Genomic DNA, 20,363 nt, shown 5'->3' on the forward strand with positions numbered 1-20,363 from the left:
GACATGCAGATAAATCGCTTTGTATTTCATTATGTTCCGTTACCCCTTGCATAAGTCAGATTTTATGCAAGTCGGAATCACCTTAACACTGGGTAGTAACGAAGAAGTTCAGATGCTGGTTAATACATAAAACAACATAAAGTTCTGGAGTAACTCAGCAGGTCAGGCAGCATCTCTGGAGAACTTGGATACGTGACATTTCAGGTCAGGACCCTACTTCAGACTGATTTAGTCTGCTGAGTTGCTCCAGCAATTAGTGTCCTGAAACAATTTTCACCTTAAAACTTGGTGCCAATACTGCTGGGCTTCATCAGCGAGCCCATCTTCACCAGATGCTGTGTACTCCGGTTGCCGCTGCTGTTCTTGTGGCTCACGTTGTAGCTCCTGGCCCAAAGTGCGTTCTTCAGGCCGCCGCTGACAGGATGCACTCGGTCACTGTGGGGCTCTCTCCCCTCTCACCAGCTGCCTCCTCCTCCTTCTGCCGTCGCCCCACAGTGGCAGAAACTGGTAGAGCAGCGAGCTCAGGCAAGGGTTTGTAGCTCTGACACTGACAGGAAGCCTCACCATCGTCCCGTTGCAATAACACAGGTCATTCAGGAAATGGAACCACCCGCTAGGAATTGTTTATCAAAGCATGAGTTGACGCCGTCTGCTACGTAGGTCGGCAAGTGTCTGCACACTCTTTTCCCACTGTCATATTTCTAGTCTGGCAATTGGAAATGACAATAAATGTTGGCTTTTGTGCAGCAAACTTACAATTTATTACTAAATGTACAGTAACCATTGTTTTTTTTTAATTTTATTTTTATTAGAAGTACAATAAGTTACAATAATACACACCACATATACCTCTTTACATTTGTTGTACCCCTTCATTTTTTGAGCTTTTAAAAAGATAGAAATAAAAGAAGTAAGGAAAGTGAGAAATAGTCGTGAAGGTGCAGGAAAGTGTTGGGAAAAGAAAGCCCATTAGAAAAGGAGTTAGAGAAGAAAGTTAAGAAATAGAAAAGAAAGAAAGAAAGAAAGAAAGAAAGAAAAGAAAGAAGAAAAGAAAGAAAGAAAGAAAGAAAGAAAAAAAAAAAAGAAAGAAAGAAAAAAAGAAAAAAAGAAAGAAAAAAAAAGAAAGAAAGAAAGAAAGAAAGAAAAGAAAGAAAGAAAGAAAGAAAGAAAGAAAGAAAGAAAGAAAGAAAGAAAGAAAGAAAGAAAGAAAGAAAGAAAGAAAAAGAAAGAAAGAAAGAAAGAAAGAAAGAAAGAAAGAGTAGCCATTGTAAATAGAGATATTAAGTAAATTATATTCTACTTCAAAATCATATTTATAACAGTATTAATCCAAAAAAAATTAAAGGATGGTTCATTCTCAGTTTTAGCGTACAGAATCATTTACAGAAAATCAAATAATACGTTATTGTTGTGCAATTCCAAGCATCTCGTTCACTATTCACTGGATGTATTCAACAGAGAGTTAGATATAGCTCTTAGGGGTAATAGAATCAAGGGATTTGGGGGGAAAGCAGGAACAGGATACTGATTCTGGATGATCAGCCATGATCATATTGAATGGCTCGAAGGACCCACTCCTGCACCTATTTTCTATGTTTCTATGTTTCTAAGTTGTCAAAATATTTAGTTGGGGGTTCTTATTGAAGACTGGTTGATCGCTCCTTGAGGTGAGGTAACTGAAGGTTACCAGAATCCTTGGAATGAGGTAACTGAAGGTTTGGCCAGTGGAGGTGAGTGGCAGACTGGTGTGATGATAAAGTGGACACAGATCAGTACTTCCAACTACGCAGTTGTGGCAGGATAATAGGTCAAGGACAGGGCCGGATTTACCACTAGGCTTCTTAGGTTGAAGCCTAGGGCCTCGAAATCTGGGGGGCCTCCGGCCAAGGCAGGACACCTGCCATTCAACTCTGTGCGGGGCCCCCTTCTCTATCTCTCTCTGTCTCTGTCACTCTCTGTCTCCGCTGGGTCTTCACTCTCTGCACGCTTCTCACCCACCGGCACGGCCGGCCACCTTGCACATGCGAACTGCTACAGCCAGCACATCCTCCCCCTGCACATGCGCACAACCACGGCCAGCATATCTTCGGCCGCCCTGCACATGCACACTGCCACGGCAACTGGTAGGTGCTGGGCACTTTCTCCCTCGCGTTGAATTGTGGGAGATCTGGCCGCCATTGATGTCCGGTCACCGCCTCGCCGCGACCGCTGAAAACCAACGCAGAATCACTCCCTGGATCTGGAGTGACTCCCTGGAGTAACTCTTGCTTCTGGTTTCCTGGTCCTCCAAAAATATTCTAAATGGAATTTAAACTGGTGTTGGTGGAGGGTCCATCACCCAACTTCAAACAATAACAGCCTATTGCATTTTATCTGTTTATATATTGTGTATATATATGGTTTATGGTATATGGACACACTGAACTTTTATCTCCTGTTCTGTATTATGTTTACATATTCTGTTGTGCTGCAGCAAGCAAGAATTTTATTGTCCTATCTGGGACACATGATAATAAAACTCTCTTGACTTGACGGACTTAAGCAAAAAAGGGTTCTTGGGGAAAAAAGTATGGTAGGGTGAAGACTTTATGCTTTAATTGTGCAGGGGAACTCCATGGAGCAGCCAGCAACTCTGTATAAAAGAAATTGGGTGACGTTTCGGGTCGAGACCCTTCTTCAGATTGATGTTGCGGGAGGGGACACGAAAGAGAAAGGAAGAGGCGGAGACAGTAAGCTGTGGGAGAGCTGGGAATGGGAGGGGAAGGAGGGAGAAAGCAAGGACTACCTGAAATTAGAGAAGCCAATGTTCATACCGCTGGGGTGTAAACTACCCAAGCAAATATGAGGTGCTGCTCTTCCAATATGCGGTGGGCCTCACTCTGGCCATGGAGGAGGCCCAGGATAGAAAGGTCGGATTCGGAATCGGAGGGGGAGTTGAAGTGCTGAGCCACCGGGAGATCAGGTTGGTTATCGTGAACTGAGTGCAGGTGTTGTGCGGAGTGATCACCAAGCCTTCGCTTGATCTCACCGAGGTTGATCATACGCTGAATAATCCACTGAGGTTTATCATACATTGAATAATCCAAAGGAGGTGTGTGGGGCCCCTTTTTTGCTACTCACAGGTCGGTGAGTGCCTGGAATATGATGCCAGGTTCAGTGGTTGAGGCAGATAAGATACCTATAAAGGCTTCTGGATAGGTATGTGGAAATGCAGGGAATGGAGAGATATGGATTATGAGCAGGTCGATAAGAGTTGTTCTTGGCATCATGTTTGGCACAGACATTGCGGGCTGAAGGACATATACGTGTTCTCTAATTGTTCTCTATTCTATGTTAAGTAACTGATACTGGAATTTGCTTCTTGTAGAGAAGATGCAAAGATCATTGTCAAGGCTCCCGCAACCCCCTCTCTTGCTCTCTCTCCACGGGTGTCGTAGCGGTAGAGTTGCTGCCTAACGGCACCAGAGACCGGGTTCGATCCTGATTACGGGTGCTGTCTGGGTGGAGTTTCTTCCTGTGACCGTGTTTTTTTTCTCCGGGAGCTCGTGTTTCTTCCCACACTGCAAAGACGTACATGTTTGTAGGTTATTTGGCATCGATAAAAAACTGTAAATTGTCCCTAATATGCAGGATAGTGCTAGTGTATGTGGATCGCTGGTCAGCACAGACTCGGTGGTCCTAAGGGCCTGTTTCTGCGCTGTATCTCCAAACTAAACTATACTCAACCTCAGATATATGCCATCAGGTCCTGGAAATGTATCCATCTTAAAGGGCCTATCCCACTCACGTGATTTTTTCGGCAACTGCCGGTACCTATCGGTACCAATCATAGTCGCAGCAGGTCACCGATAATTGTCATCATGTTGAAAATCCAGCGGCGGCCAGAAAAAGGTTCGACTCTTTGGGCGACTACTCACGACCATACAGGCGTCACATGTCAGTAATCTGCCTACTGGGGTCCTTAGTCTCCCACTTGCTATTGGGGACCTTTAGTTTTTTTTGGGGGGGGTTTTGTATTTTTATTAGAAGCAATGTGCAGTAGTATAAACCGCGGCATATGACAAAATATATTTAATGTACATCTTCTATTTTAAATTTAACAAGAAAGAAGTAGAACAAGAGAGAAAGAACGAGAAAGAGAGAAAGTGAAAGAAATAGTGAATGAGTAAACCCCTAGACTACCAGATAGTGCAGTCCAGGAGTGAATGAGTAAACCCCTAGACTACCAGATAGTGCAGTCCAGGAGTGAATGAGTAAATCCCTAGACTACCAGATAGTGCAGTCCAGGAGTGAATGAGTAAACCCCTAGACTACCAGATAGTGCAGTCCAGGAGTGAATGAGTAAACCCCCATAGAAGAATAAGAAGACAAAAACCAAAAATAATAAAGAAAAAGAAAAAGAAAAAAGGGACCCTTACGTGTGGATTTACCTGCTTCATTTCTAACCACACCCATCACCCTGTTCGTGAATCGGTTTAATTGGGGGCCTATAGTTTGACCCCATTTGAGTGCCTGCACCTTTCTTATTTCACGATCCCATCTGAAACATCGAAAACACAGAACATTGAACTGCCAGTCGTGTCCCTCTCGCAACCACTTTTCCGCAGTTGTAGTCCTCTCATGAACCCAAACAATGGCCATAACATCATAATCCAAAGCAGCAGGAGCAGGTTGGTGGAGGATCTTTGCTTTGTATTGGGGCCATTGTCCCGTATGCTTCAATGAACAAGCCATGCTTGATCTCCAAATGTGTGCGTGCACATGCATTGGCTACAGCATGCAGTTTGACACTCAAGAATACAGTGAATGAAAATCAAATCAAAGACATCTAAAATAACTGTGGGAATTACTGGAAATACTTCACAGATCAAGCACCAGCTGTTGAAAGAGCAGCAGTTGATGGTGACAGTTAAATACTTAGAATTAGAATTAGAATTTCCTTTATTGTCATTCAGACCTTACGGTCTGAACGAAATTTTGTGCCTGCAGTCATACATACAATGATACAATAATAACAACAATAAACACAAATTAACTTCCACCACAGTGAGTCCTCCAAACACCTCCTCACTGTGGTGGAGGCAAAAATCTTAGGGTTGCAGTCTCTCCCTCTGCTCCCTCTGCGCTGAGGCGATTCCCCACCGGGCGATGGTATAAACAGTCCCGCAGCTCACCGAACCCCGAGAACGGGCCGGTTCAAACACTGCGGCCCGGGGTGGTCGAAGCCGCCGCACCTCCAGTCCAGCACACGCAGCCGCCGGCCCGCGGCTGAACCCAGGACTCTGGACACCGCCACCAGAACGTCGTCCCAGCCACCGGAGCACCGTCCCAGCCCCCGGACCGGATCGCCCTCACGTGAGTACCGTTCCACCCTCGGGCTGGGCCACTCCGACGGGAGTGCCATTCCTCCCTCGGGCTGGGCCACTCCGACGGGAGTGCCGTTCCTCCCTCGGGCTGGGCCACTCCAGCGGGAGTGCCGTTCCTCCCTCGGGCTGGCCACTCCGACGGGAGTGCCGTTCCTCCCTCGGGCTGGGCCACTCCAGCCCCTCACAATGCCGCTCTCACGGGAGCACCGTTCCATCCCGGGCTGGGCCGGGAGCGAGCCCAGGACGAGTCCTGTCAGCTGCCTCCAGAGTCCCGAGGTCGCCGGCTCCGCTAGGCCTCAGCGTAGACGGAGGCAAAGAAGGGGGATACGACAAAAAGGTCGTATTCCCCCGAAGGGAGTGACAGCAGCCCCCGTTTCACCCCCCACCCCCCTCCCCACATAAACACAGCCTAAAAACCAAAAACATAACTAGACAAAAACGAAAAAAAAACAATACAAAAAAGTAAAAACCAACGGACTGCAGGCGAGCCGCTGCTGCCAGGGCAGCGCCGCCACTTCCGGATACTCTAAATACTCTAATAGAGAGAAACAAAATGCTGGAGTAACTCTGCGGGACAGGCAGCATCTCTGGAGAGAAGGAATGGGTGACGTTTTGGGTCATTAAGGTTACACTTCCTTATGTCTGTATCTCCCCCTCCCTTGGCTCTCAGTCTGAAGAAGGGCCTCGACCTGCAACGTCACCCATTCTTTCTCACCAGAGATGAGTTACTCCAGCATTTTGTGTCTATCTTTGGTTTAAAGCAGCATCTGCAGTTCTTTCCTACACATTTGGAATGAGAGAAAACCAATTTATTCAATGGTACAAAGCAGTGGACAAGAGAAGGAGAGGACAAAGCAAATATATTTGATAGGGTGAGTTCAGGGCTACCATGAGGATGAAATATTGAAGACGTGTCCTCACTGACAGATTAGGAAGGGCAGTTAAAGTGAAATAACACAAGAAGTTTAAAATCTGCGAGATGAGAGCAGTGGAGGGGAAAAGCGCAAACAAAGGAATGCAAAAGTTGCAAAACTAGAGCAATAGGGAATGTTAAGTAGGGCAAGCCATGCTCATGGTGAGAGAAAATGGGACCAAAATTACAGATTATTGTCAGATCTAGCCTGAGGGCCTTTGTTTCTGGAGCGGAGGCGATATGGGTTGAATAATTCACTGTTTATCCTGTGGTTTGGCTTCACTCCAGCAGCAAAGTTCTTGCAGATGAGGTACAGTGTTGCAGAAAAAGCTTGGAAATAAGGGTGGAGGGGACATTTCAGCCTCAATTGATACCAGTCTGCAGTGAGATGGGATCTTCAGTGGGCCTGTTGATTATAATGACTGCATGCAATCAAGTAGCAGATGTGGGATTGAACTCAATTTTAGCATTGAAACAGGAACAGACTTCAAAATAGTTTAAATCACTTAAATTGTGGCTGCTGTGCACAGAGTGTTTATTTGACCACACTACAACAATGGACAGTGCTACCCATCTGGGATTTACCTACCTCAGACCTGAAAGCTGTATTTCCTCCACACCACCTCCCCTGGAGATTCATGATTTTTTACAAACCTTAGAGAAATTGCTTCATATTTCCCTCCCACATCATCTCACTCTGATTTTGAGGAAGGTCTCTCAGCTCACGATTTTCCTTCAGCATGGAAATAATTCCACCTTACCAATTGTGGCCCAATGCAAATTGGAGGAACAGCACCTCATATTTTGCCTGGACGGCTTACAGCCCAGTGGTATGAAATTAATTTATTTAATATCAAGTAGCCTTTGCTTTCCCTCTCTCTCTGTTCCTCCCCCTCTCCGACTAGTTTCACTGTCCATCTGATTAATTTTACTGATTATATACCTCGTTGACACATTCCCCTCAGCTAGCAATGAACCGGCCTACATTTCCTTGACAGCATCTGCTTTGATCTGTCGTTTTCACACCGTACCCTTCCATATCTCTATGTCTCCCTTTCCCCTGACTCTCAGTCTGAAGACTCTCAGTCTCAACCCGAAACATCACCCATTCCTTCTCTCCAGAGATGCTGCCTGTCTCGCTGAGTTACTCCAGCACATTGTGTCTATCTTACCATCTTCAGTGCGTGTGCAGATGTGGTGAAGATGTCGCTATTTAGAGCATACTACACACCACTCTACACTGCGCACCTGTGGTCGAACTATTTAAAGACAAGTATGCAGAGACTAAAGGTGGCATATAACGATGCCATGAGAACACTGCTAAGGCAACCTAGATGGTGTAGCGCCAGTAATATGTTTGTGGCTGCAGGAGTCAGTACCTTAGAAGCTATCCTAAGACACCACATGTATAAATTCATTTGCAGGATAAATGACTCTAAAAATGTGCCTATTGTGGCCTTGACAAACATAAGGGTTAGCACTACACGCTACAAATCCCAGCTGTGGAGACACTGGTATTGTTGTCTCGTTGTAGGACATTGATCATCTTTTAATCTGGATTTTTAACTTAAGTATTGTGTTTTTTTTAAATATAAATTATGATGTTTTTTATAAGTGATATGCCAAGATTTTATATGTTTTTATGATATTTGAAATGCAATGCATTTTTAATGTAATGTTGCCCCTTGTCTGGACCTTGTCCGAAATAAAGTTTATTATTACCAATCTTCCAAATCCATTTTGCATTTTAAAACCCTTCTGTAGATTACCCTTCAGTTTCATGTAGGGAAGGCAAGCCAAATGTATCTAATCTGCTCTCAGATATTATGCTTCAAAGCCGGCCTGTATTGCAATCAGTCATAAGGTGCAGTGTCTACAAGCACACACTACATTACAGATAAGTCTTAGCAAGACAGCTAAAGCATAACTTTGTCCCACTTGCATTCTTGTAACATAAGCTGTTTTCACATCTGATTTCTGGATCTGGGTGGCATAATAGGGGCCCCCCTGGCTTTGAACACAGTCCCATTAAAATACCACATTACATTTGAAAGACACCTTTCTTATGCAGGCTGAACTTCAAAAGTGGCAGAGATATCAACTCCAGGCCACAGAACAACATTCAAAGTGATTCAGGCATTTATACATTTCAGGCCAACTAATGTGAAACAGTAGCTGGAATTATATAAAAGGCAGGCACAAAATGCTGGAGTAACTCAGCGGGACAGGCAGCATCTCTAGAGAGAAGGAACAAACCGGTGGCGTTTTTGATCGAGACCCTTCTTCAAAAAGCTTTTGTAAGACGCCTTCAAAGATCAAATGTTGGTGAGAACATTAGGGCACCAGCTCTGAGAACATTTGGGCACAAGCTCTGAGAACTAGTGGTATAGCTTGTAGCATTGGGTTGAACAAAAATATAATAACACAGTGTCAAATCTTCATGAAAAATGTTGAACAAAACCATTTAATATGGTTGCCAAATCAGGAATTGATGCATCTTACGGTATATGATAGGAAATAAGTTTGACATGGTGTTTTGTAAGTAACGTGAGTAACAGATTCAAACAGATAGTAAATCATCTGAATCATAATGCCAACTCTCAATCTTCCCCCAATGTATTATTAGCACTAATTATATTTTTGTTTGCACTTCATAATCACATGGAATTTATTATTCCCATCCCTGTGATCAAACCCTTCATTTGCTTCATCTCTGTAACTTCATTGGTCCCAGTAATCAGTAGAAACTTTGCAATCCCCTCAGTCTGATTTTTTCTGGACCTTGTCCTCATCAATACGACCTTATTTTCAATTAACCTGCCCCAAGCTCTGAAGTCCTTTTTGAAAGTCAATTTTATTTTGGTCTGACCATGCATATTGTTGGATATAGTAGAGTTGGAGACAGTCCAGACAAGATTCACCAGTCACCAGACTTATACCTGGATAAGGAGGCTGACTTAACACACATCCCTGAAGAAGTTTGTTTGCTTGGAGTTTAGAACAATGCGGGGTGACCACTTTGGAACATGTAAGATGCCAAGAGGGCTTAACAGATGGTTATATAAGCTTTTATATAATTCCAGCTACTGTTTCACATTAGTTGGCCTGAAATTTATTAATACCTGAATCACTTTTAGATGTTGAAAAGTTTCCACTGATGAGGGTCTCAAATAAGGGGATTTAGTAACAAGATAAAGGTGAGGCCATTAAAACAAGAGTCAGGGGAATGTCTTCTTGCAGAACGCCACACCAGTGTCTTGTGGAGCGACATCATAGAACAAACAGTATATAAAGAGGAGGTAAATTAATTATTTGCAGATCAGGGAATTGAGGGTTGTGGGGATCTGGCACAGTAAAGTTGAGGCCTGGGGAAGAGCAGCCATGGTCACGTCAGTGGAGCATGTTGAAAAACCAGCTACCATACTCATTTATAATTGTGCCAGAATTAAGGAGGCATTTCAGGTGGGATTTGGAGTCATGGATTGGTCAGGCCAAAGAAGAATGATAGACCTTATTCCCTGATGGGCATCAGTACATCAAGTAGGGTTCTGAAGCAATACACTGCTGGCTTTGTGGCACCATTAGACAAGGTGTCTTGCCATTGCAGTGATATTTAAGTACGTGGATCTAACGTTATGGGATTTGAACTCAGTACTGGTGCAGTGGCTTAACATTTAAGCTGCTTTAACTACCAAATTAAAATTAAAATGTAAAAGGAAAACTCAACCAAAAGCTGTTAAGTCTGATTGTTATAGTTTCTAACTTTCAGTTCAACTTAGTCGATTAATTCAGAAGGTAAGATTGTAATAAATGGACCAGTATTTCATTCACAGACGACATCTAGTTCTTGCTAGCTTGTGTGTTTAGCAAAGTGACCAATGGTCTTCAACCCTGAATCCTTTCAAGTAGGCATTAGGGAGCATGGATATTAGATTGCAACTTAATAAGGCTGGAGTCAGGATCACACAAATCTGTCTACTGGCTTCTTTCGTTTGTTCCTCTTGGGATGGGATAATTGAAAAAGTAACTGCTTGCCAATTGGTAGATTGATCAATTGATTTAGTTGCCAGTGGGGATGCTCAGAGAGGCTGGGATACCAATAGAGCTTGCAGCAGATGGGATTAAATGAAGGCACAGGGTGGGACACTAGCTTCTAAAGCGGTTATTGATGGAGCCATCTGGTTGTTGGGCTATTAAGGGGAATTAAAGAGAGAGAGAATACAAACAAAGGAACATGTAAAGGCTGTGAAACACAGAAGTAGGAAGCCCAGCAGATCGGGCATTGTTAGCAGAGAGGATAAAACTGATTACTATTGCATATGGATACTCTACGGAAGAAGTGGCTGCTTCATGTGAGAAAGGGAGAATCTACCTGAGATTATTGAACTCAGTATTGAGTGTACAAGGCTACAACAAGCGCACATGTGAGAAGAATAGCTTGATAGGCGTTATTATAATGAATTCAAGAAGGCAGGAGAAGAAGTGCTGTGTTGAGGCAAAGTGCAGAACTGAAGCTTTGGCTCAAGAGGCTTCAGTGAATAGGGATGAGGACAGGGTCATGGCAGTTCCATGGTCTATGTCTCTGTGTAATTCTTCATAGGTTTGGATTTCATTGAGATGGCAGACGGGATATTGGAATGCTCCTCCGGCAGGATGTGGGAAGTCAGGGGATTTCCAGTGCCCCTGGGGACCGCACCTGCAGTAAGTACATTCAGCTGCAGCTGCTTAAGGACCGCATTAAGGAACTGGAGCTGCAGCTGGGTGAGTTCAGGATTCTGTGAGGGATCATAGACATAGAAACATAGACAATATGTGCAGGAGTAGGTTATTCGGCCCTTCGAGCCAGCACCGCCATTCAATATGATCATGGCTGATCATCCACAATCAGTGCCTTATTCTTAAATTATGCCCCTGGTTCTGGACCCCCCCCCCCCCCCCAATCAGGATTTTTTTTCCTGCATCTAACCTGTCCAATCTTTTAAGTATTTTATATGTTTCTATAAGATCCCCTCTCATCCTTCTAAATTCCAGTAAATACTAGCCCGTTTGACCCATTATTTCATCATTTGGTGGGGAGGTTTGTACCTGTGATGGTGTAAATAGCTTGTTCTAAGCTTCCCCCTCAGCCTAGTTTCAGTCAATAAAATACTAAGTCAAGCACTTGCACATCTAAACTTTATTTCGAAAAAACACAATAACAGTTCCCACTACCAGTGGCGGACTGGCCAGGGTGTCAGCTTGCCCGATGGCAAGTGGGACCCTGATGAAGTGATAGCAAGTGATGGCAAGTGGGCCCCTGCTAAATGATAGCATGGTAGTTGTGGGTGGGCCCCCTTTGTCTCCTGGCAACCAATATTTTTAGACCCAGTCCGCCACTGCCCACTACTATCCTTAACCACCGTGGGTTCGATCCTCGTGTCTGCTTGATCAAGCCCTCTTAGCCTCGTTCAAGCAGAGACACTCTAAAAGCTCACGCAGTCCCAAGCGTTCTCCCAGAAGATCGATACAGGACCTCGTGGGAGCTACCTTTTATAGGTCCCCGAACCTTGAGGGGCCGAACCACATGGGGGTGGTCTCTATACAGTCCAATAACAGATATCGATTAACACAGTACATGATTGACATTTCCCTAACACAATAATACAGTGACTAATACAATGTATCTGACGAAGTTTCTAGATGCAACTTAAAAGAGATGAATTATGCAACATGTACCTTGATTGTCAGGAAACCCAGACAAGACTCAACACCTAACCCAATCAACATCTAACCGTATAACCATATAACAATTACAGCACGGAAACAGGCCATCTCGGCCCTACAAGTACGTGCCGAACAAATTTTTTTCCCCTTAATCCCACCTGCCTGCACTCATACCATAACCCTCCATTCCCTTCTCATCCATATGCCTATCCAATTTATTTTTAAATGATACCAATGAACCTGCCTCCACCACTTCCACTGGAAGCTCATTCCACACCGCTACCACTCTCTGAGTAAAGAAGTTCCCCCTCATATTACCCCTAAACTTCTGTCCCTTAATTCTGAAGTCATGTCCTCTTGTTTGAATCTTCCCTATTCTCAAAGGGAAAAGCTTGTCCACATCAACGCTGTCTATCCCTCTCATCATTTTAAAGACCTCTATCAAATCCCCCCATTAACCTTCTGCGCTCCAGAGAATAAAGACCTAACTTATTCAATCTATCTCTGTAACTTAGTTGTTGAAACCCAGGCAACATTCTAGTAAATCTCCTCTGTACTCTCTCTAAAGCAAAAAGCAAAATGGAGCACATACAAGATTTAAGAGGATATGATCAGACATGGGCTTTGAGGAATATACAAGGGAAGAATGAAAGAACTCAAGCAGGCAATTAGAAGGCACAACAAAATGGATTTGGCGAGTTGGATTAAATAAAATCCCAAACCTTTTTATACCTATGTTGAAAGACAAAAGGTTAACCTGGGAGAAAGTAGGACCACTTAAGGATCAAGAGGGAATTTGTACCTGGAGTCTGGGTGTGTAGGAGGGATAGTCAATGAATACTCTGTATCTGTTTCATAAGAGTGTTTGAGATTGTCAGAGGAGCCTCTTGAAGAGCATTAGGTAATCAATCCGCAGGACCGGATGGGATTTATGCCAGGTTATTGAGTGAGGCAAGAGATGAGAGTGCATGAGCCTTGATGAAGATTTTTGCATCATTGCTAACCACAGGCGAGGTCCCAGAGGACTGGAGAGGAGCAAATTATGTTCCTTTATTTAAGAGGGGAAGTAGATGGAATCCAGGGATTTATAGGCCAGTGAGCCTGATAACTATTAGAGAGGATATTTTGGGATTGGATATACTCCCATTTGTAATGGAAGATGTAAAACAGCATGGCAGGTCATGTCTTTCTAACATGATTACGTTTTTTGTGGAGGTTATGAAGGTGATTGATAAGGGTAGGGTGGTAAATGGGTTTTGGGAAGGCATTTGATAAAGTCCCCATGTTGGTTTATCCAGCAGATTAAGATGCAAGGGATTAAAGTGAGTTGGTTGCATGAATTCAGAACTGACTTATTGATTGAAGATTGAGGGTAGTGGAAGACGGACAATATTCAGGCCGGAGGTCTGGGTCCATTATTCTACAGGATCTGTGCTGGGAAATTATATATAAATAAATTACTTGGACATAAACATAGACTGTTTAGTTAGTAGGTTTGAGTATAAGAGTGGCAATGTCATGATGCAGCTTTATAGGAAATTGGTTATTTGGAATATTGTGTGTAGTTTTGGTCACCCCATTACAGAAAGGATGTGGAGGCTATGGAAAAGGGGCAGAGGAGTTTTACCAAAATGTTGGCTGGATTATGGAATATTATCTACAGGGAGAAATTGGACAGGACTTGGATTGTTTTCTTTGGAACGCTGGAGGTTACAGGGAGAAACTGAATGAATGAATGAATGAATGAATGAATACGTTTATTGGCCAAGTATTCACATACAAGGAATTTGCCTTGGTGCTCTGCCCACAAGTGACAACATGATGGTTTAGTTAGTAGGTTTGAGTATAAGAGTGACAACTGATAGAAGTATACAAACTTATGAGAGACATACTGTAGGTAGGTCAGATAGTCAGAACTTTTTTCCAAGGATGTAAAAATCGAATTTTAGAGGGCATACAAGGAGATGGTTTACACAATGGGTGGTGAGTGCCTGGAACGCACTGCCAGGGTTGGTGGTTGAGGCAGATACGACAGTTTGGATAGGCATGTGGATATGCGGGGAATGGAGGGATACGGTTATGCGCAGGTAGACAAGAGATGGTCTTGGCATCATGTTCGGCACAGATATTTGAGGTCCAAGCGCCTGTTCTTATGATATACTGTTCTATGTTCTAAGTTCTATGGCACAGACAGATAGATTGGAATGGGATGGAGAATGAAGATGATAGGTAACTAGAGGCTGAGGTTTGCCCTGTGCTCTCCTGATAAAGGGGTTTGACATTTTGTGTTCTCAATGTAAAAATAGTCTTATTCCATGAATATACGTTGAATTAAAACACTTAGCTTGGGAATGGGCAGAGTGCTAACATTAGTTGTGTATAAAGTTTATTGTCACATGTACTGAGATACAGTGAAAAATGTTGTATTGCATGCTATCCAGTCAGAGTTGCTGCCTTACAACACCAGAGACTCGGGTTCGATCCTGACTACAGGTGCTGTCTGTACGGAGTTTGTACGTTCTCCCCGTGACCTGCAATGGTTTACTCTTTTTTTTACAATACAAAATGCTTTTATTCAAAACAGACAAAAATACAGAGCAGTAACACGATCAAAGAATGCCTATATTGGCAGTTTATAAACAAAGTTATCAAATTAAAATATTAACAATTTTATCAACAAAACAGTCGACCTCCCGCGGTGACCAGCGTTCACGGAAGGCCTCCAGAGTCCCCGTGGACACTGCGTGTTCCCTCTCCAGGGACATGCGGGCACGGACGTAACCCCGGAAAAGGGGCAGGCAGCCGACCCCTGTGCTGCGTGGGTTTACTCTGGGAGCTCCGATTTCCTCCCACACTCCAAAGACATGCAGGTTTGTTGCTTAATTGGCTTGGTAAATTTGTAGATTGTCCCTAGTGTAGGGTAGTATTATTGTATTGTATTGTATTGTATATCTTTATTGTCATTTCTTGAGTATTCACATACCCGGAGGAAACAAAAAAACGTTGCTCAACCAGTGTCCATTCAGTGTGCATTAAAAATAAATAGAAATAAAATACATGTATCATGAACAAATTTAACACTCTACTAAACATTCAACAGGCGTTCCGATCGGCAGCGGCACGACAGTGGCTCTGCTGCAGTGTGTCCAGGTTGGCGGTTGGTGCGCGATACTTGGCAGGGGGCAAAGTCCATTTAGCAGTCTTATAGCCTGTGGGAAGAAGCTGAGGAGCATCCTGCTGGTTTTGCAGCTAATGCTCCTGTACCTCTTCCCAGATGGTAGGATGGAGAAAATGTCATGCGATGGGTGGTAGGGGTCTTTGATGATGGAGATGACTCTGTTGATACATCTCTTCCTGTATATGTCCAGCAGGAAAGGGAGTGGAGCACCAATAATCCTGCTGGCGGTCTTCACTATCCTGTCTAGTTGGTGCCGTTCGTACGCCTTGCAGCTCCCGAACCAGGAAGTGATGCCGTAGGTCAATGTGCTCTCGACAGTCCCCCTATAAAAAGTCCGTAGGTGTGTAGTGGGGAGACCTGCTTTACGTAGTCTTCGGAGAGGGTGTAGTCGCTGCTGGGCTCTCTTGACCAGAGCTGTGGTGTTGGCCGTGGACGTCAGGTCATCAGACAGATGTAGTCCTAGGAACTTCACGCTGCTGACCCTTTCCACATCAGCTCCGTCGATGTGCAGAGGTGTATGGTGTTGTTTCCCCGCCCTCCTGAAGTCAACCACCATCTCCTTAGTTTTTCCCACGTTAAGAATGAGGTTGTGGGATTTGCACCAACCTGTGAGCAGCTCCACCTCCATCCTGTACGCCGATTCATCGTTGTCACTGATGAGACCCACTACTGATGTGTCATCAGCGAACCTGTTGATGAAGTTGTTATTGAGTCTAGCAGTACAGTCGTGTGTCAGCAGACTAAACAGCAGGGGGCTTAGGACACAGCCTTGGGGTGAGCCAGTGCTCACGGCTATGGTACTAGTGTGCGGGGATTGCTGTTCGGCATGAAGGGGCTGTTTCCGCGCCGTATCTCAAAACTAAACTAAACTAAACTATACAGTAATGCAGTCAAGTCAAACTCACGTACAATAGAAAAATAGAAACATTGAAAATAGGTGCAGGAGGAGGCCATTCGGCCCTTCGAGCCAACACCGCCATTCATTGTGATCATGGCTGATCGTCACCAATCAATAACCCGTGCCTGCCTTCTCCCCATATAGCCTTGATTCCACTAGCCGCTAGAACTCTATCTAACTCTCTCTTAAATCCATCGAGTGACTTGGCCTCCACTGCCCTCTGTGGCAGGGAATTCCACAAATGGGGTGAGAAAGTTTTTTCTCACCCCATTGAGATAATAATCTGCCCCCTTGTTTTTGCCACCAAAGTGGATAACATCACATTTATCCATATAATACTGCATCTGCCACACATCTGCCCACTCACGCAACCTCTCCAGGTCACCCTGCAACCTCCTAACATCCCCTTCACAGTTCACACTGCCACCCAGCTTTGTGTCATCCGCAAACCTGCTAGTGTTGCTCCTAATTCCCTCTTCCAAATCATTACTATATATGGCAAACAGTTGCGGCCCCAACATCGATCCTTGCGGCACTCCACACACCACTGCCTGCCATTCTGAAAAGAACCCATTCATTCCTACTCCTACATAACCATATAACCATATAACCATATAACAATTACAGCACGGAAACAGGCCATCTCGGCCCTACAAGTCCATGCCGAACAACTTTTTTTCCCTTAGTCCCACCTGCCTGCATTCATACCATAACCCTCCATTCCCTTCTCATCCATATGCCTATCCAATTTATTTTTAAATGATACCAATGAACCTGCCTCCACCACTTCCACTTGATGCTCATTCCACACCGCTACCACTCTCTGAGTAAAGAAGTTCCCCCTCATATTACCCCTAAACTTCTGTCCCTTAATTCTGAAGTCATGTCCTCTCGTTTGAATCTTCCCTATTCTCAAAGGGAAAAGCTTGTCCACATCAACTCTGTCTATCCCTCTCATCATTTTAGACCTCTATCAAGTCCCCCCTTAACCTTCTGCGCGCCAGAGAATAAAGACCTAACTTATTCAACCTATCTCTGTAACTTAGTTGTTGAAACCCAGGCAACATTCTAGTAAATCTCCTCTGTACTCTCTCTATTTTGTTGACATTACATAGGTGACCTAACATTTGAATATTACAATTAAATTCTGCTCCAAGGCGCAAGCTCCAACAGAATCATAGTACACAAGGAGACCATTTGGCCCACAGAACCTCTAGTGGCCCATACAAAGTCATCCATTGCAATGCATGTCCTTACTCTCTCACTGCAGTCCTGTGAATGTTCCCATTGCAGTGCATAGCAATAATATTCAGGAGCAATCTAATGATGGTTGTTTGATGACAGCAGTACATTGTCTCAATAAGTAACAAATCTGACATGCTTTGAAAATCTTTGCTTAACTTGAAAGACGCTCACTCAACAATGTAGATCTTGTTATTTATCTGTGCTCAAAATGATCACCTCAAGCAAGCTTCACATGCAGATCAGGACTTGATTCTTGGATACTCTTTGAGCTATGATTTAGGCAGTGCCGTCGAGTTTGTAAGCTTCTCTCTTACATTATTAAAAAATAATTCAGAGCCTCATCTGTCTGTTTACTATTTAACAACATGTATTACCGAGCACATTTTGCGTAGGCAACTAGCTGGGGACATGTAGTAACTGCCTTCACTGCAGGATTGTTGGCAGAGATACATCTGGCTGTATTGATGATGTGGCCAGCAACTTTCACCTATGGTTCGATGGAAGAGGAACTTGAAGGGTTGAATTTACACTCAATTAAAACTGCGCTGTGGATAAAAAAGGCTGCTGTACATTCAAAATGGACAGTGGAACCTTGGAGACACTAAAAAAACAATTAAATACAAATAAAGGGGTCAGGCTAAGTGGAGGAGAGCAAACAGACTGTCAGGTTCTGGTGCTGACTGGGACTTTGCTTCCTCGAGAATGGCCACATTATGTGCAAACATTGACAATGCCTGCAGATTAACGTCACACAATGCACATGAAATGTTCCTTTAGGATGTTTATGGATATAGAAATTACATTGTCCATAACGTTTGCTGGAATTGGTTTTTTGTTGTATATAATACCGGCTCATTTTTCTTTGTTAAAGATTCTACAGGTCTTTCCCCAGTCATGTCAGGGTTCCATTCCTGGGAGCAGATCGCAGGTCAGAAATGCAGATGCCCTTTAAATAAAAACAAAAACATACATCACTATTTATTTTTCTCTAGAGACGCTGCCTGACCCGTTGAGTTACTCCAGCATTTTGTGTCTATCTTCGGTGTAAACCAGTATCTGCAGTTCCTTCCTACACAACATGTAGTTTAATTCAGCTATAGGGGGGTTGCACGTAAGGTCATCGGGTCAAAGGGCATGACGTACAGAGCAGCTCAATCCATGTGGAGGACATGGCAGCTTCCAGCATACACTATTAACACACGGAACACGTACCTTCTTACCTGTTACAAACCGCCAAAATTGTCATTTTTTGTGCTATAAATATTTGTGGGTGCTGTCATTGAAAGTGGGAAGGTTTGCTCTGAACCCGAGCACCAAGGTGTAAGTGGCCGAAGGAACACATCCCTCGGGACAGCCCCCACTCTACCCCCCGGGTCAGCACTGTCCGGCCACGGCTGCCCTTCTCCCCGTCTCCCTCTGTGGGCCGGCAGCGCCCACACATGGGGCCGGGGCCGAGGTCAGAGTGGTAACGTCAGCTGCAGCAGAGTTGGGGACGGTCTGCTCCCTCCACCCACCCAGAGTCACGACCTCTTCCTCTCTCCCCCCCAACCCCACCTGACCCCTCCTCCCCCTCCCACCCCTTCCACCCCTGGCCGCGGGATACACTGCCTGGCGTCCGCAAGTGTGGAGTCCTGATGCTGGGACAGAAGAAGGGCCCGCTGTGCTGACAGCCATAGTAAATACCTACCTGCATTTACAGCACAGCCATACAGCTGGTAGAGCTGTTGTCTCACAGAACCAGAGATCCGGCTTCGACCCTGACCTCTGTGTGGAGTTTGCACGTTCACCTTGCATGTATTTCCCACAAATGCTCCGGTTTCCTCCCATATCTCAAAGACATATAGGTTTGCAGGTCAATTGGCTTCTTTAAATTGCCCTGAGTGTACAGGGAGTGGATGAGACAACGGGATAACATAGATCAGGTATATCTGAGGTCAGTTGGGAAGCTAGAGAAGAAATTGCCAGCACCCTGGGTGGGATATGTGAATTATCATTAGACATGGATGAGGTGCCTCTGTTTAAGAAGAGCTGCAAGGAAAAGCCTGGGAACTCTAGGCTAGTGAGGGAGCCAAACCTCTGTTTTAAGCAAGTTATTGGAGAAGATTCTGAGGAATATGATTGAGCAGGAATGAAAGGAAGACGAGGTGCAGCAGATAGCCCATTGGGAACGGCCATGTTGGGAAAGATGCTGCGTAAAGAGTTAGTGTTGAGTAGAGGGTTAAGTGTTGTGTGAGGCTTTGGCTCAAGTGTGCAAATTCGGCTCAAGAGGCTTTGGTGAGGAAGTTGAGTTTATTTTTCCCTCTTGGTTTTCGTGGAGTGGTGTTGACAGGTGGAGCGGTGCAGGATGTGGGAAATCAGGATATGCTGGGATCCCTGGTGACTACAGCAGTGGGGGCTCCGTGCAGCTGCAGCTGTGTACAGGCTGCATTAGTGAACTGCAGCTGCAGCCGAACCATCTCAGAATCATCTCCCAGAATGAGAGGTTCATAGTTGGAATTGTAGTGAGGTGTTCACACGTGTGGCCATTCCGCTTCACAAGACGTATGTCCTTTTGGATACTGTCGGGGGTAATGGCCAGTGAGGAGTGAGCAGCAGTAGCGGTCAAGTCTGCGGCTCTGATGCTCAGCAGGAAGATTAATGTCAGGCAGAACCATAGTGGTCGTTTAGTTTAGAGATACAGTGCGGAAACAGGCCCTTCACCCCAGCAAGATCTGTCAACTCTACAAAAAAGGCCAGAGCAGACTCTTTTTCCTCAGAGGGCTCAAATCCTTCAATGTGCGTAATGATATGCTGCACATGTTTTACAACACTGTGGTTGCAAGTGTTATTTTCTATGCTGTTGTCTGCTGGGGCAACAGCATTAGTGCGAAAAACAAGAAGCTGGACAAACTGGTTAAACGAGTTAGCTCAGTGCTGGAGGGGAGAGTAGACTCTGGGATGGATGTGCTTGAGAGGCGTATGAGGCACAAGGTGCAGGTCATACTGGAAAACCCCAGGCATCCCCTCCATGTAATTCTGGAGAGTCAAAAGAGAACTCGGAACAACAACCAGCTCCTCTCC

The 20,363-nt window shown here is 44.6% G+C and overlaps 1 protein-coding gene across 4 annotated transcripts in view; it reads left to right on the top strand.

Moving 5' to 3' along the window:
* kremen1 (kringle containing transmembrane protein 1) overlaps positions 1–20,363 on the top strand; it is a 335,721-nt gene that overhangs the window by 195,968 nt on the left and 119,390 nt on the right. The gene's annotated exons all lie outside the window — the stretch shown is intronic.

This window comes from Leucoraja erinacea, chromosome 25 (genome assembly GCF_028641065.1).
Source record: "Leucoraja erinacea ecotype New England chromosome 25, Leri_hhj_1, whole genome shotgun sequence".
NCBI classification, from domain to species: domain Eukaryota; kingdom Metazoa; phylum Chordata; class Chondrichthyes; order Rajiformes; family Rajidae; genus Leucoraja; species Leucoraja erinaceus.